Consider the following 15,429-nt stretch of genomic DNA (forward strand, 5'->3'; position numbering starts at 1 on the left):
CCTAAGCTTTCACAGAAGATATGGCTCAGGAGTGGGCTGGGAGCGCCCCTGGCCCTGGGGATGGGGTTTCTGTCTCTCTGTCTCTGTCTGAGTCTGCTTCTATCTGTCTTTCTCTCTGTCTCTCTCATGCATATCCTTTCCCTCTTTCTTTCCCTCTTCTCTCTTTCTCTCTTTCTCTCTCTCTCTCCCTCCCTCCCTCCCTCCCTCCCTCCCTCTTTCTTTCTTTCTTTCTTTCTTTCTTTCTTTCTTTCTTTCTTTCTTTCTTTCTTTCTTTCTTTCCTTTCAGCTATTTATATTCATAGGAGCTGGGGCTGGGTGTGCCAGTGCCACAACTCACTCTAGAGCTCAGAGGATTTGCAGTTTTCTCCTTCCACCAACTCAAGCCCTGTGACTTAGGGGTAAAAGCTGAGCCCTCTGGTGGCTGGGTGCAGCTGTTGTCCTCTGGGAAATCAGGGTAAGGCTCTGGCTGAGACCAGAAGTTAGAGAGAGGAAGAACATTCCTACAGAGCAAACAGCAGGGGCAAAGTTCCTCACTTGAGAGGCCTTGGAGCCTATGGCCAGTCCTGCCTGCTCTGTCTCCAAGCCGGTGGGCCAGGACTGGATAAGACTTAAGAGCACAACTCCTCTGCGCTTCCGCTGAGTTCTGCTCCTGTTGGACTTGATCCCACAAAGTGCTCTGAGATAAAGGGCTATGGCCCACTCCTTGGAAAGAATGGCAGTTGGATGGGGTTTCTGCTTATTATTCCCAGTTACACAATGGCCTAGTTCAGGCTCTGTGGAATCCTGCAGCAAAAGAATTCCATCCCACTTTGCAGCAAGTCTGAATGTTTCATAGTGGAATACCTTTGTGGTGAAGCCTCTCACGTCTATAGAGCTGATGTACTTTATGCTTGGTAAGGTGCCTGTTGTGATTTTAGTTACTGTTATTAATGTGTCTTATTATCTAGGCTGACCTTGGCCTGGCTATGTAGTCCAGGTCAGCCTCCAGCTCACAATCCTCCTGCCTCCATTCCCTAAGTATATAGGTTATAGGCTGGTGTCACTGGGCCTAGAGTGATGATTGCTTATGGTTGTCAGTTTGACTGGGTTAACAAAAGCCTAGGAGATTGGTGGAACACACCTATGAGTGTGCTTGTAATGGTTTTTCCAGCAACAACTAGAGCGTAGTAACCAGATGAATGAATCAAGCCCTTAATGGCTTTGTAATAAGCTGGCATTATTGAAAGCTGCTGAAAGGTAAAAGATGGGACCTCGTTGGAAGAAGTAGATTCCTGAGGACTCCTTTTGGGGGCTGTATCTTCCCCTTGCTTTTTCCTAGGTGCCATTTTCTCTGCCTCCTGGGTGTCCTTCCTGAGTGAACTGTCCTTCTCTGCCATACTCTCTCTGCCATGATGACTGCACTCTCTAAAACCATAAGATAAAATAAATCTTCCCTCCTAAGTTGCTTTCCTTGTCTATTGGATCTCAGCAACTCAAAATAATACACCTGTGCCTTAGTTAGGGTTTTACTGCTGTAAACAGACACCATGACCAAGGCAACTCTTATAGAGGACAACATTTAACTGGGGCTGGCTTACAAGTTCAGAGGTCCAGACCATTATTATTAAAGCCAGATGCATGGCGACATCCAGGCAGACAGGGTGCTGGAGAAGGAGCTGAGAGTTCTACATCTCGATCCAACAGCAAACAGGAGAAGCTTATAGCCACTTGTATTCTGATGTCAATTTGGGTCCCCCAAAATTAGTTGACATGAGAGGGTCTATAGGTGGCTTCTGGGAACCAGCCCCCAGTTAATGCTGTTTGGTAAATAAAGATGCCAGCAGCCAATAGCTGGAGAGGAGAAAGGTGGGACTTAGGGTTCCTGGGCTTGGAACCAGGAGGAAGCTGGAGAGGATGAGAGAGACACCATGCCTTAGGGCTAACAGAAATCCTGTCTCCAAAAAAAAAAAAAAAGATTAAGCTGACTTCACCAGATTCCTCTAAATAACATCTGTAAGTTGATGGGTCAAATAAATGAATTTGAGCCTTGCTCTTTGGACTTTAAATCTCCTGGAAGTTTATCTATGTACAAGTAGTTGTCTAAGGGGCAAGTTTGAGTATCTCAGGGCACCCCAAGCATCCCATGGAGGGAAAGAAGAGAGCTCCACCCCAGCTGAGGCTTCTCTGCCTGCCTGAGGTAAAGGCTTTAACTCAAACTGGACGGTCACCTCCTGGACACTAATAACATGGTGAGTGCTTTTCTGAGCCTGGTCCCCACTGAGAGACACATGGTTGGGGTGTTGTATGCATGCTTTTTGGAAAGCCAAACATTCTTTCATCAAACAAAGGCTAAATCCAAAGCCTGAAAGGCTTCTACCTGATCAAGCCTCCATAGAAGACTGATCGCTCACACTGGGTACTTTTTCTCCCCTGTGGAGGACTAGGGTGGCTCCATTAACCGTGACGCTCGTGAATGGACAGACAGATCCTTAACCACAATTTACGCTCGATTCTCCAAGGGTTCGGAAGCTTTGGCATAGGCCACCCTGTGTGGTGTGAGAGCTTACCAGGTGAGGCCTTAGGTCAGGAGGACACAAGAGCATTGCGGTTGACCAGAGGCGTGAAGTGAGCAAGGGACCTCCTGGATGTAGGGTCCCCTTTTCTTCATTCTCATGAGTGCTGTTGGGCAGACACCTCACCTCCAGCTGTGGGGTGATTGCAGAAAGAGGGAGGGGCATGTATGTGGGGTGTGGGGGTGGAGCTGGCCTCTTTTCCTTGGCTCCAGAGTTATTTCTGTCTGAAGAATTAGGACCTGTGACTGTAATCAGGGCACCCCCATCTCCAGGCTATGCTGAAGCCTGGGTCAAATTTAATCTTTTCTTTCCCCTCTCACATTAACCTCCAGTTTCACAGAGCTACCTCCAGAGCTTTCCCCTTCCTGTTCCTCTCCCTGGAATGTCCCCTATCCCCCATGCCTTTGGGGGATACAGCCATTGACTCAGTCCTCCATGCAAGCCCTTTCAGCCAGTGGCTCTGTCCTGCTGACCACTGTATTCACTTGGGCTACCATAGCCAGCAAAGGAAGCAAGATCTGAGAGCTCCAGAAAGAGCATAACCAACAGCAAAAATATGTCAATAGCTTGTTAGCCAGTAACCTGCTGGTTCTCCCCCCCCCCCACCCACCCACCCCACCCCCCCCCCCCCCCCGCATAGTCAGGCTCTGCAGAGACCCCTAGCGGGTGTGTTACTGACTAGAATGAACCAGAGACCAAACAGCAGCTTTATATGTGGCCACCAGGGGGCAGAAACATGGCAAGAAGACCCAGAATGTCTCAATTTACAGAGCGTGTGTGTGTGTGTGTGTGTGTGTGTGTGTGTGTGTCTTGTATGTGTGTTGGGTGTGTTGTTTGTGTGGTATGTGTGTGTATGTGTGTGGTGTGTGTGTCTGTGTCTGTTTGTGTGCTTCAGCTGCCACCCAAACTAGCTAAGCACTAGGAAATGACGTCATTTATCCTGGTACAGCATAGCAAGTGTTGAGAGGTTACTTACCTTCTTTTAAGGACACTAAGGAATGACATTGACTGAGACTTAGTTTTGAGATGGGCCGATCCTGTCCCCATCTCAAGCAGGTATCTTAACCAATCTATCCTCAGAGTGTCATCTGCAAAATGAGAATAGCATCTCTCTCTCCAGGTGTGCTGTATTAATCTTGTGAGCAGAGCTGGAGAGTCTCGAGTTCTAGGCTGGCCTGGGCTACACAATAAAACATTGTCTCACAAAACAAACTGTTTCCAAAAATCATGACACACACTTGCAATCCGAGCCCTCGGGAAGTAGAAGCAGGAGAATAAGGAATTCAAGGTTAGTCTTGTCTACCTAGCAAACGTGAGGCCATCTTCAGCTACACAAGGTCCTGTCTCAAAAACAAACAAACAAACAAAAAACCACCAAGAACTAACCAACTAAGCAAACAAACAAACAAAAACCCTGGGGGCTGGAGAGATGGCTCAGTGGTTAAGAGCATTGATTGCTCTTCCAGAGGTCCTGAGTTCGATTCCCAGCAACCACCTGGTGGTTCACAACCATCAGTAGTGGGATCTGGCACCCTCTTCTGGTACATCTGAAGACAGTGACAGTGTAGTCACATAAAATAAATAAATAAATAAATAAATAAGCTGATTTGAATCTGATTAAATGGATCATTGGTGTGTCACTGGTGTGCCACAAAAAACAGGTCCTCAGATGCACCAGAGAAAGGTACTATAAAATAATCTGCGTCTCATACTTTAAAGTAAGTATAGCGTGAGGGATATAAGAGGTATCTTCTACATTGTCACCTGTCATTGGGTATTTATTTTATATTTAATTACACTTGTTAGGGCTCCTGAGTCTTCTTGGTGTGTTATTGAGGTTAAGGGTCTTACACAAAATGTCCCACAGAGGCCACAGAGAGTGGGACCCCACTTTCCATTGGGGGTACGTTTCCTGTATAGCCTGGAAGAGCCGAGTAAGAGCTAGTTATACCAGGTTCCAAAGAGTGTGGGTCCTGAAAGGTGTTCTGGGGAGTGTCCTGTGTGATGGGCAGCAGTGCCCACATAAGATTTCTGAGCTATCTGCCTCCAAAACCAACCTGTTCCCTCAGGACCTTGCTAGGGAGACCTAATCCTCAGAGCTTCACCCCACCCCTATCCTCCTACCCCACCCCCACCTTGGGCCGGGGCCCAGGTCTCCCCTCAGTCCAGAGAGTCTATCCTAGAGTGTGCAGGAGAATATAGGGGGATTGGTTCGTGAGAGTTGTGGAATTTGCAGCAGCCAGGAGTGCTGGTCCCTCAGACTGTGTGGTTGATACCAGATGTTCCAAGGACCCATCGAATGTTCTCACGGCTGATGGATCTGCTGGTGAAGACTGAAGCCTCGATTGGAAACACAAAATAAGTTCCCACAGTTTCCACGGACAGCGAGTTTTACAAGAGTACTCTTCACGTACTGTGAGAGGAGACTGTACCGTCTTACGAGGCTTTCAATACGGTTCGCCCTGTCAAAACCTATGTAGTAAGGCATTGACACGTGATGAAACCTTTCTTTACTTTTCTCTCTCTGAGGCACGGCTTCACTGTGCAGTCTTGGCTGGAACTCACGATTTAGATCGGACAGGTCTCAGACTCACAGACACCTGTTTCTACGTCCCACGGGCCAAGGGTAAAAGAGTGAGCCACCACACCTGGTAAGAGGTGCTAACATCGTAAGACGTAATTGAGGGACTAGGAGTGTGTCTGCATTGGTAGTGTACTCGGATAGTGCGCATGAAGTCCCGGGTTTGATTGCAGCACTTTATTAACTGGACAGGACGGCATACAGCTGTGATTCTAAGCACCTTGGCACTGGAGACAGGAGGATACAAAATGTAAGGTCATTCTTGGCTACGGAATGACTCCAAGGCTAGCCTGGATTGTAGGAGACCCTGTCTCAAGAAAAGAAAATTATGATGTGGATATGCACCTTTAATGAAGGATTTTCATAGTACCAGAGACCTAGCTATTCCTCAGAACAAGCTGTTAAAAAAGTAAACCTTTGTCTTTGATCCTTTGGGGGAAGGGAGTGGAGGGGGTTGAGACAGAGTCTTACTGTATAGCTCTGGAGGTCTTAGAACTCACTATGTAGACCAGGCTGGACTCCAACTCACAGCGCTTTATCTGCCACTACCTCCTGAGTGCTGGGATTAAAAGGTATAGTTACAGGCAGTTGTGAGCACGGTGGGTGCTGGGAATTAAACTTGGGTTCTCTGTACTAGAAAAATGTGCTCTTAACTACTGAACCATCTCTCTAGCCCCATTTTTTCCTTCTTTAACACTTTTCTGTCTTTCCAACTTTTGCTACTAGTAGAATCAACACAAGGCCCACACCAGAAGTTGAGCAAATACCAGCTTCAGATTTTACTTTTTTCAAGCTGTCATAATCGTCAGCCAAAAATAAACTTCTTTTCTTTATAAACTACTCAGACTTGGGGAATTTATTATAGCAATGAAAAACAGTGTTTAGAATTTTACTGACTTATTCACCATCTGAGACAAACAGCCAAGGGAACACTCACACTCTGCTAGGTCATGGAAATCTTGAATATGAATACAAACATTGAGTGACCTCACTGTATCACCTTTGTGTATCCATGCACATCACATGCAAATGACATCATTTGCATATGTAAATACAGTTTTGATTGTGGCTGCATAATTGAATGTCTATGTTGAGGAACAATGTTCTCCAGGTATAACATGTCCTTTGACCTCTTGAAATCAGAGCGGCCATTACTACCACATGAGACCCTTAGGGAAAAAACGAGCCTACTAACCTTTGCTTGTGAAAAGGAGGAGTGATCATAAGGTGAGATACAAAGCCTGCGTGAGGGAGCCCTCCATTAACTGGGGAGACACAGGCTTTCTTTGGTGGTGTGGCCACAAGTAGTTCACTCATACAATTAAATTCACTGGTTCACCAAGCTCAGTTGAGTGGAATCTTTTCTCTGGTCAGTTGTACCACATCTAGGGGTGACCACACATTTGTTTATCTCTCCCCAGAAAAACTAATGCAACAATAGCTTGCTATATATCATAAATTACTTGCTATTACAAAATAAGACATTACATTGTTTTTTTTTAAATTGTATGTATGGGTAAATTATATATTTTGAAATTTTCATTTGAGGCTCCTACTGGAAAACAATGCATTTATTAATATAAAGAAGTGTTAGAGGGGTCATTTTTCTTCAGTGGAGTAGACACTGGTAAGTTGTACATCCTCCAGTAAGTAATTCCGCACCATGCTCATGCAAGGAGGTGTTGCAGGATATTTGATCACACTATGAAACCTGAGATTGTTATTTAGTTGAAAAAGCTGTTTCTAGTTGTGGTATGACTCAGCCCTAGGACACACTATGAACCCTCTCGCTGGAATACAGACATCCCCTTAGTAGATACCTTTAATCCCAAACAATGAAAATAAAGTTAGGTTGTAGAAGGAAGAACCCATGCTTGTGATGTCTAATTGAGTGGCAGACAAAGTGATGAATCAGAGAAAGATTTGACAGAAGAGAAAAGATTTCGTGAGAAGAGAGAGGAAAGGGAAGCTACTTAAGAGAGGTGTGTAGGCAGAGAAGAAAGAAAGGAGAAAAAGAAGGAACCAGAGGATCAGAACGGATTGCTACAGTTAATTTGAAGTCAAGCAGAGCAATTCAAGAGAAACTGAGAGAAGCCAGATTGAATCAGTCAGCTTGGAGAGGGGTCCTGAGCTGAGTTGAACCAGTCACTCAGAGCTCAGAGAAAACTAGAAAGACTGAGCTTATTCAGCAGAGAAAACTAGAAAGACTGAGCTTACTCAGCAGACAGTCTCAGAGGCTGAAAACATTGAAGGCCTAGATAAGATTATGCAGAGGCTAGAAGCTTCCAGGACTAGGCCTAGGTTAGCAGGAGGGAGTGAGCTCTGGAGACAACAATTACTTCAAAAGAATAACAGTTACAGGAACCCTAATTAAATTCAGTAAGTCATACATAGATAGATAGATAGATAGATAGATAGATAGATAGATAGATAGATAGATAGACAGATAGAAAGACAGACAGATAAAGCATGGAAGAAGGAGAGGTGCTTGTCGGTAAGGAGAGGTTTAGAAGAAATGGGAAGGGGTCAGGGAGGATCATGAGGTGAATAGAATCAAAATGCATCATATACATGTACAAAATTGACAAGGAAAAAGAAGAAATAAAAGCAGGCACCTGAAAACTCTAAAATAGGCTCTGAGCACCCCACATGCATAATATAAGTGAAAGAGCTAGAACCTAAGAGGGCTGACGTGAATACCCTCCCTTATTGTAAGTTTAAAATCAGGCATATGGGATTTATGCTTCTGGTGTTGTGTCGGGAAGTGTTCCTGGACCCCAAAAGGCCACCAAGGAGCCGTTTCCACTGTAATAGCAGTAGGGTCTCTATTACAAGCTCAGGTATGGGCCCTCCTCTAACCCAACCCTGGCACAGCAGGATGGGAAGGGAAGGTGGAGCAGCCTCAAACTCTCAGCAGGACAAGGTTTTATAGGGAATGAGAGTAAGTAAGAGGGTGTCCAGCCTGGCAAGTATCTGATAGAGTAACTATTATAGGCCGACAGGTAGGTGCTCTGAAGCAAAACCATGAACAATAACAAACGTCTGAAAGTACATCTGAAACAATCAGACTAATCTTTGATTAACTGTTGCTAGGAAGCAGCCAGGGAGTAACTCTGGGGTATGTGCCAAGGACAAGCCGTGGGTCCTTCCTGGTGCTTGGGTGCAGCTTGGGTTCAGCTGTGGGTCAAGTTCTCAGACTTTTTTTTCCTTTTCTTTACGATGGAGGCCAGTCTCAAGATAGAATAGGTTTGGCTTCTCACTGGAAGTCAGATTGGGTACTTCTTTGGGGAGATAGCTATTTAGTGGAGCTATCATAGAGTTGAATTACAGGAAAAATACTGTGTTGATCTGGGTATTGGGTACACAGGTCTGTTCGGTTTATAAATGTTTATCAAGGGATGTACTTTCCTGTATGTAATTTAATTTACACAATTTAAAAAATTTAGAAGGATCTGGGAGGAGGTGCTTGCCAAGGATGTAGGAAACTCTGGATTCAAACTCCAGCACCACAAATGAACAAATGAACGAATGATAAATAAATATGAAATTAATAATGCTACAAAGAAACAAGTCAATATTACATACCCATTAATATGTCACATTTAAAGTAACATGGAACCAGTTTTTTCTTTGTTCTTTTCTTTTTTAAGATTTATTAATTCATGTAATGTATATGAATGCACTGTCGCTGTCTTCACCAGAAGAGGGCATCAGATCCTATTACAGATGATTGTAAGCCACCATGTAGTTGCTGGGAATTGAACTCAGGACCTCTGGAATAGCAGTCAGTGCTCTTAACAGCTGAACCATCTCTCCAGCTCCTCTTTGTTCTTTTCTTGTTGCTGTAATAAAAGCCTGACCAAAGCAACTAAAGGGCAAACTAGGTTTGTTCTGGTTGATGGCTCAAGGGTGCCATCCGTCATGATGGGAGATGTCAAGGCGTCAGGAGCTTGAAGCAAGCAACTACTTATATCATAACCATAGTCAAGAAGCAGAGCAATGAATGCATGATGATACTTATTTCTCCATTCATACAGTCTATTATCCCAGGAAATGGTTCCTTCCATGGTGGGCAGATCTTCCTACTTCAGTTACATAATCAAGATCTCCCACAGGCAGGGCAAGAGGTCCACTTCCCTGATTCTAGATTCTGTCAAGTTAACACTAATCATTATACCTTGAGACGGAGTGTCACTATGTAGCCCTGGCTGTCCTGTAACTCACTATCTAGATCAGGCTGGCCTTGAACTCACAGAGATCCACTTGCCTACATACACATACTCAAAAGATTATCTTTTAGATCTGGGATGTTCCTCCAAAAGTTTATGTGATAAAAAGCTGTTTCCAGCAAGGTGCTATTAGGTATGGTGTAGGCACATTATAAAGGAAAGAAGGGGGTGGAGGGATGGCTCAGCAGTTAAGTGTACACACACACACACTCAAATAGAAGAGAGCAAGAAAGAAGGCAGAGGAAGAAAAGGATAAAAGGATTAAATGGCAAGTCCTCAGATCTAAGTATTTGTTGTATTATTTCAACTTTACTGTAAGTCGAAAGTTATATTTAAAAGATTGTAAATAATATTTCCAAAGGCTTGTCAAGGAACGCTGGACCTGATTGCAAGTCCTGGCCACTCCTTTCTCTGTTTCCACAACTATAATGACAGTTTTTCTGAATATCAGTATAGAGCGGGAGGAAGCCACATTGTCTGGCCTGGCGTGGTCTGGTCTTCCCAGTGGCAGGGGCAGAGGGCCCATCTCTAGGCCGCTTCCCTCACAAAGCTAAGACCTTGGTAGAGCTCTTGCTAGTGAACTGGCACCTGACTTTTTTTAAAAAAATCTTTGCTCCAGGCTCCCTATGGTTAAGTTTATTTTTTAGCACTTCTCCATATCGCCCCAGTATGACCTCTGACATCAGGGGTACCAGGCTCCGGATAGGCGCCGTGAAGACTGAGCCATCGATGCCCTGACCTGGACCTCCATGAGTTACTGGAACTGTCAGTTAATGCTAACCTAAAGTGGCCAGGTTGGAGCTGAGATCTCCATCCCACCCCTATCTCTGGGACAAAGGTCACATGTGAGTAACTCTGCTCCTCAGAACCAGAGCAAAACAAGGGTGAGAAGCTCCCCTCCAGGTCCTTTGAACCATCCCCAGAAACCACAGGCTTCTGGATTTAGCACTTGGGGCCAGACCTCCAAAAGGCTTGGCCACCCCCAAAATGTTTTTTTAAGCCTACCTGTCCCTGCCCAAACTAACACCATTAGAACTCCACTCTCCAGAGGAGCAGTCATTTCCAGGCATTAGCTTCTTTGAAAGTACAGACTCACTGTTGTGTGGGTCAGGGTTCACAAACTTGGCTGTGTGGAAAAAAAAAAAAAAAACCAGAACCACGTCTTTGTTTTCCGTAAATGAATTAGATTTACCTCTGAGACAATGTTGCCAGAAGTTGGTGGGAAACTCAGTCCCAGCATTCTCTTTAGGGATAAGCAAAGGTCTGGAGGTCTTGACAGCGGTTCTTCTAGTTATCAAGAGCCTGCTGGCTTGTCCAGCTCTACAGATCCTTTCAATTTGGGGGTGCCCACAGGGGATGACTAACAGCTGAGATCCATAGCTCTTTCCCCTTAGCTTAGCCCTACATCTATCTATATCTCTGGGAAATCTGGTTCTCCCGCTCCTGTAAATCCTACTTTTTCAAGCTCTACCCCCACTCCCCTTTATACAAGAGGGGAAACTGGACCCAGGCTCCAGTCTTTAAACTCAGCAGCCTGGAGACAGAGGTAAGCTGAGGCCAGCTTGGTCTCATAACAAGTTCCAAACCAGACTAAGGCTACACGGCAAGATCCTGCCTGAAATAAAAATTAAAAGTGGAGAAACTGAGGCCTAAGGGACAAGTCACACAGCAGCGAATAGCAGACTGAACTGGTGATGATAAAATCGCCCCTGTGGAAATGTTACTGTGTGTTCCTCAGGGAACTTAAGTTCATCCAAAGCCCAGGTCTTCCCTGTGAATCAGGAAACTCAAATAGAATGAGTTGAAGCCCCGTGGCAGGCAAGCAGGAAGTTGTTTAGGGACATGGGCCTTTCTGATCCAGAAGACCCTCCTGATGAAGAAAGACTAGGAGTCCTAAACCGTAGCTCTCCCCGACAGCTCTCTTCAGCAGGTTTTGTTCCCTTCACGGCCTCTGTCATTACATTCATTTAATAGTGTCGGCTCGGGTGCTCATGGCTTCAGCTGACTGAAGGCGTTATACCCCCAAACTCTACCCCTGAACATTCAGGAGCAGTGATAGCAAGATCTCACTCTCCCGCGTCACCAGGGAGCATTGGTAAGTAGTGACAGGATAGGGTGCCCTCCAGAGAACTTACAGTTTGGAGTCAAAGCTGGTGGAGAAGAGGGAGAGATTCCAAGTCCTCCTTCGTGAAAACCTGAGAGACCCTGGGGTTCACTGGCCCTACGTGGTCCCCTGCTCACCGTCCCATAGCCCCCTAGACAAAACCACCTGAGGTACAGCTGGAGCGATTTAGACTGCCAGGCCAGGCTTGAGTTCTTCTCACAGGTGGAGACGGGGCTCAGTAGAACCGGTGACGCATCTGATCAGATTGTCCTGAAATTTCTTCTTTATATAATAAACATGTGCCAAGTGGTGCCCAGTAGTTCCTGAACCTTGGGAAGGACTCCCTTCCTTAATGCCAGCAGTCCTGCCATTCTTAGACTTCTGGGGCTCCCCATGACCCTCAGCCAGAAGTGAAAACTTCCACTTGGCATTGATAGCCCCCAAAGCCTGGGAGTCTCTGAGTGTCCCCCAGACCTCCTCTTAGTGAACCCACGCTGTAGACAAGAGCCTTTGCCCTGTCTGCTCTGAGGCTTGCATCCCTCTAGAAGAATGCCAGCTATACTGCTCTTGGCCACGCTTCCAGGAAGTCCTCCCAGGCTGTCCAAGTTTTCCAAACACAGGCAGGATCTTTCTTGGGGACACTACCACCACACCAATCCCCAACAGCCTTCTGTAGTCAACTCCTTGCCTAGTCTTGGTCTTTCTACAGGGAAACAAATGTTCTGTCAGGTGCTGAGGCAGGGCTAGCAGGGTGGGAATGACAGCGTAGGAGGATGGACATGTTTCCTAGCTGAGGCAGGCCTGGCATAAGAGCCAACTTGATACCAAATGACAATGGCTGCTCTCATGAAGGGGACAAAGCCCAAGGGCAGGTCTGATTCCTTTCTACAACCATTTTGTCTGGTTGGAGGCCCAGAGAGCCTTCCCAGAAGCTGTGCTGGCAGATAATCCAGTAATGGGTGATGGATTTAAGATTGCACTATCTAATACAATCCCTGCCGGCCACGTGTGGCCCTTGAATACTTGAAATAGAACTCTTTCAAGTAGGGAAAAGCCAGAAGTATAAAATACTCCAGATTCCAAAGGTTAGTACAGAAAATAAAGTAAAATATCTCAATAATAGTTTATGTTGATAATACATAAACATCGGTATGTTTAGGATACATTTTAAGTTAAAATAAAACATATTTTTATTCTTCTCACAAGATTGAACCTAGAGCCTTTGGTAACTGGGCAATTGCTCTCCTACTGAACTACACCTCCAACTCTAAAATTTATTAGTAAAATGACTTGTTTGACATCTGCTTAGCATGCCTGAGTTACTAGGTTCTATCTCCTGTACTAAAACAAAAGACTATTTCCGTTTACATTTTTTATATCGCTATAGGAAAATCTGAAGCTACAGATGTGGCTCCCATTACATCATTTCCATGTTACTTTCCATTTTACGGAGGAGGAAACAAGCTTTGGAGAGCTTGAATGACATGTTCTACAATCTCTGCCCTGAGGTTTGTGCCTCAAAGGGACGAATATGCCAAAATGTTTCACGCTCACAGTCGCCTTCCTCTTCTCACTCACTCGTGACAGTCAGTAGTACCTTCTACCTTTGAGGGCAGGCAGCCATAGCATTGGTGCTGAAACCCATGTGTGTTAGAAGTACCCCCAAGATGTCCCCACAAGAGCAGCCATTGTCATTTAGGATTGAACCTAGACTGATACTGGTCTGCCTTTCCTCTCTGTCCTCAGCCAACTCAACTACAGCCCAAGGGCCTCTGCTACCTCAGCCCCTATCAACCAGGACACCAGCTGCTTCCAGGCAGCAACTCTTGTCAGTTTCCTTGCCACCAACTCATCCAACAGGAGAACCCTAGAGGGTGAGTGTCTACAGCCAGCTCAGTCCATAAGGGATAGTTGCAGGTTTCTGCAGCAACAGTTATAGATGCAGCCATGACATTAGGAGCAAGTTCTTTGTGATGAGAGCTCCAGGGGCTGTTAGCTTCATGGCTACCACCCCTCCTCATCTTGCAGAGAAAAGACTTCCTCTGGGGTCCTGGACTTGGTTCCTCTCTGAGGTATTTGGGAGGGAAGCCTGTGGCCCTAGCCAGGACACAGATTCAGTTATGCCTTACGTGGGCTGGTGTCTCTGAGGCTCGCCCTGACTGGCCAGGGAAGGCTTCTCTGGGTCTTGTGAGCAAACAGAAACTATCTTGTCTTATATCCTTAAAATATACCAGTGAGCTTGTTCTGGATGAAGATTCAGGACCTAGTCCTAGGTCCTTGGAGGCTAGGTTTGCTGGAGGCGTTTGGCATCTGGCTGGGGCATCCCATTTGGATGTAAAAGGGTCAGATTTTAGGCTGTGATTGTAACATAAGGAGGCCACATCGGGTTTTTAAATAGTTTTGAATTTAAAAAGTGAATTAGGAGAAAGGACTTGTGGAGTGAGGATTCTTGGCGGCCTCAAGATAATTACAAAACCAGCTCCAATTTTCCAGGTCCTTTGCAGTGCCAAGCCTGAGGTGCCACAATCCCCAGAGGAGCTGGCTGGACAAGGTCTTTGGCACACCCAACAGAATGGGGCTACTCCACCACCTCCAGGAGGACACCCTCATTCTCCACTCCCTCCTTAGATCCAAATGCAAGAGGGTTGTCAGACCTATCTATTCCAACGCCTGCTCTGCGGCTTGTCCATAAAACGAAGTAATGACAGTTCTCAGACAGTACAGGGCTGGACCTCTGCCCCAGGCCCTCCACTGCTCTTACAGCTCACACTGCTGGCTTTACTTCCCCTCTGCCAAAGCCACCTGCCCCCAACCCAGGGAAAGGTGCCTCCAGACACGTGCTCCCCCTCCCCCACCATTTCTTTGCTTCTGAAACTTGGAAAAGAAATCAGCCTGAAACCAGGGCACAGCTATGCCAGGGCAGCCACTGCTGAGGGGCCTCCCCTTTCCTATTCTCCCAGTCTCACCCACTCTGGAGGCAGATATGTCCTGAGCTTGGGAACAGGAGGTACAATGGATGGAGTAAACTTCACCTCTTTCTTTTTTCTCTCCTTCCCTCCCTTCTTGCCCTCCTCCTCCTCCTCCTCCTCCTCCTCCTCTTTCTTCTCCTCCTCTTCCTCCTCCTCCTCTTCTTCCTCTCCTCCCTCCTCCTCCTTCCTCTTCTCCCCTCTCTTTCTTTTCATAGTATTGTGGATTGAACCTAGAACCTCATGCACACTAGGCAAGTGCTGCTATAGCTAAGCCACACCCCCAACCTTCTTTTTATTTTTAAATTTTTTTTACTTATTCTTTAGAAACGCCATACACGTATACAATTGTGGGGCCAGGGAGCTGTGGGACCAGGAGGAGCAAGAGTGGGGTTGAAGTGTGTCCAAACCCAGGAATTCTCGCCTGAGATCAGAAGTAGCAGGACCGCTGCCCCCACTGCCCTAGACTGGCATGTCCCTGTGTACATGGCCCTATGCTCCCAACCCTTGCCTCATCAGAGAAAGTCACAGAGCCAGTATCCAGGTTAAACTTCCTTTCCCCCTTATGAGGTCGTGTCCAGCAGCATTTGGAATTCCTCTTTATGCTAATGAGGCATCCTCAGCACCCTGGCACTGGCCAATGATGTACACTTAACCTGGCAGCCCCTCCTCCCCACCAAAGGTTTAAATAGCTGTTGTTTCCCCTCCCCCCCCAGTAAACTGAGCTAGTTCTCTGAAGTGGCTCTCCAGTGTGTTCTTTGTCTGTGCACTCTCCTCTCCTTCATTGCTGACCAAGCTCCTGCCTGCATCCACCAGCCTGGCTAAGCTTCTTTTCCTCCAGTCTAGCTGGGGTGCAATGCGCCGGACTACACCAAGGGAGAAGCGAACACGGGGTGGCATATAATCTTCATCTCCTACTACCTGTGTCTAAGTCCCTCTGGGACCCACCAATCCATCACACTCCAAACTTCATGCCATTATTCTTACTAGCCCACCG

This window comes from Grammomys surdaster, unplaced genomic scaffold, assembly GCF_004785775.1.
Source record: "Grammomys surdaster isolate TR1022 unplaced genomic scaffold, NIH_TR_1.0 349, whole genome shotgun sequence".
In the NCBI taxonomy this organism is placed as follows: Eukaryota; Metazoa; Chordata; class Mammalia; order Rodentia; family Muridae; genus Grammomys; species Grammomys surdaster.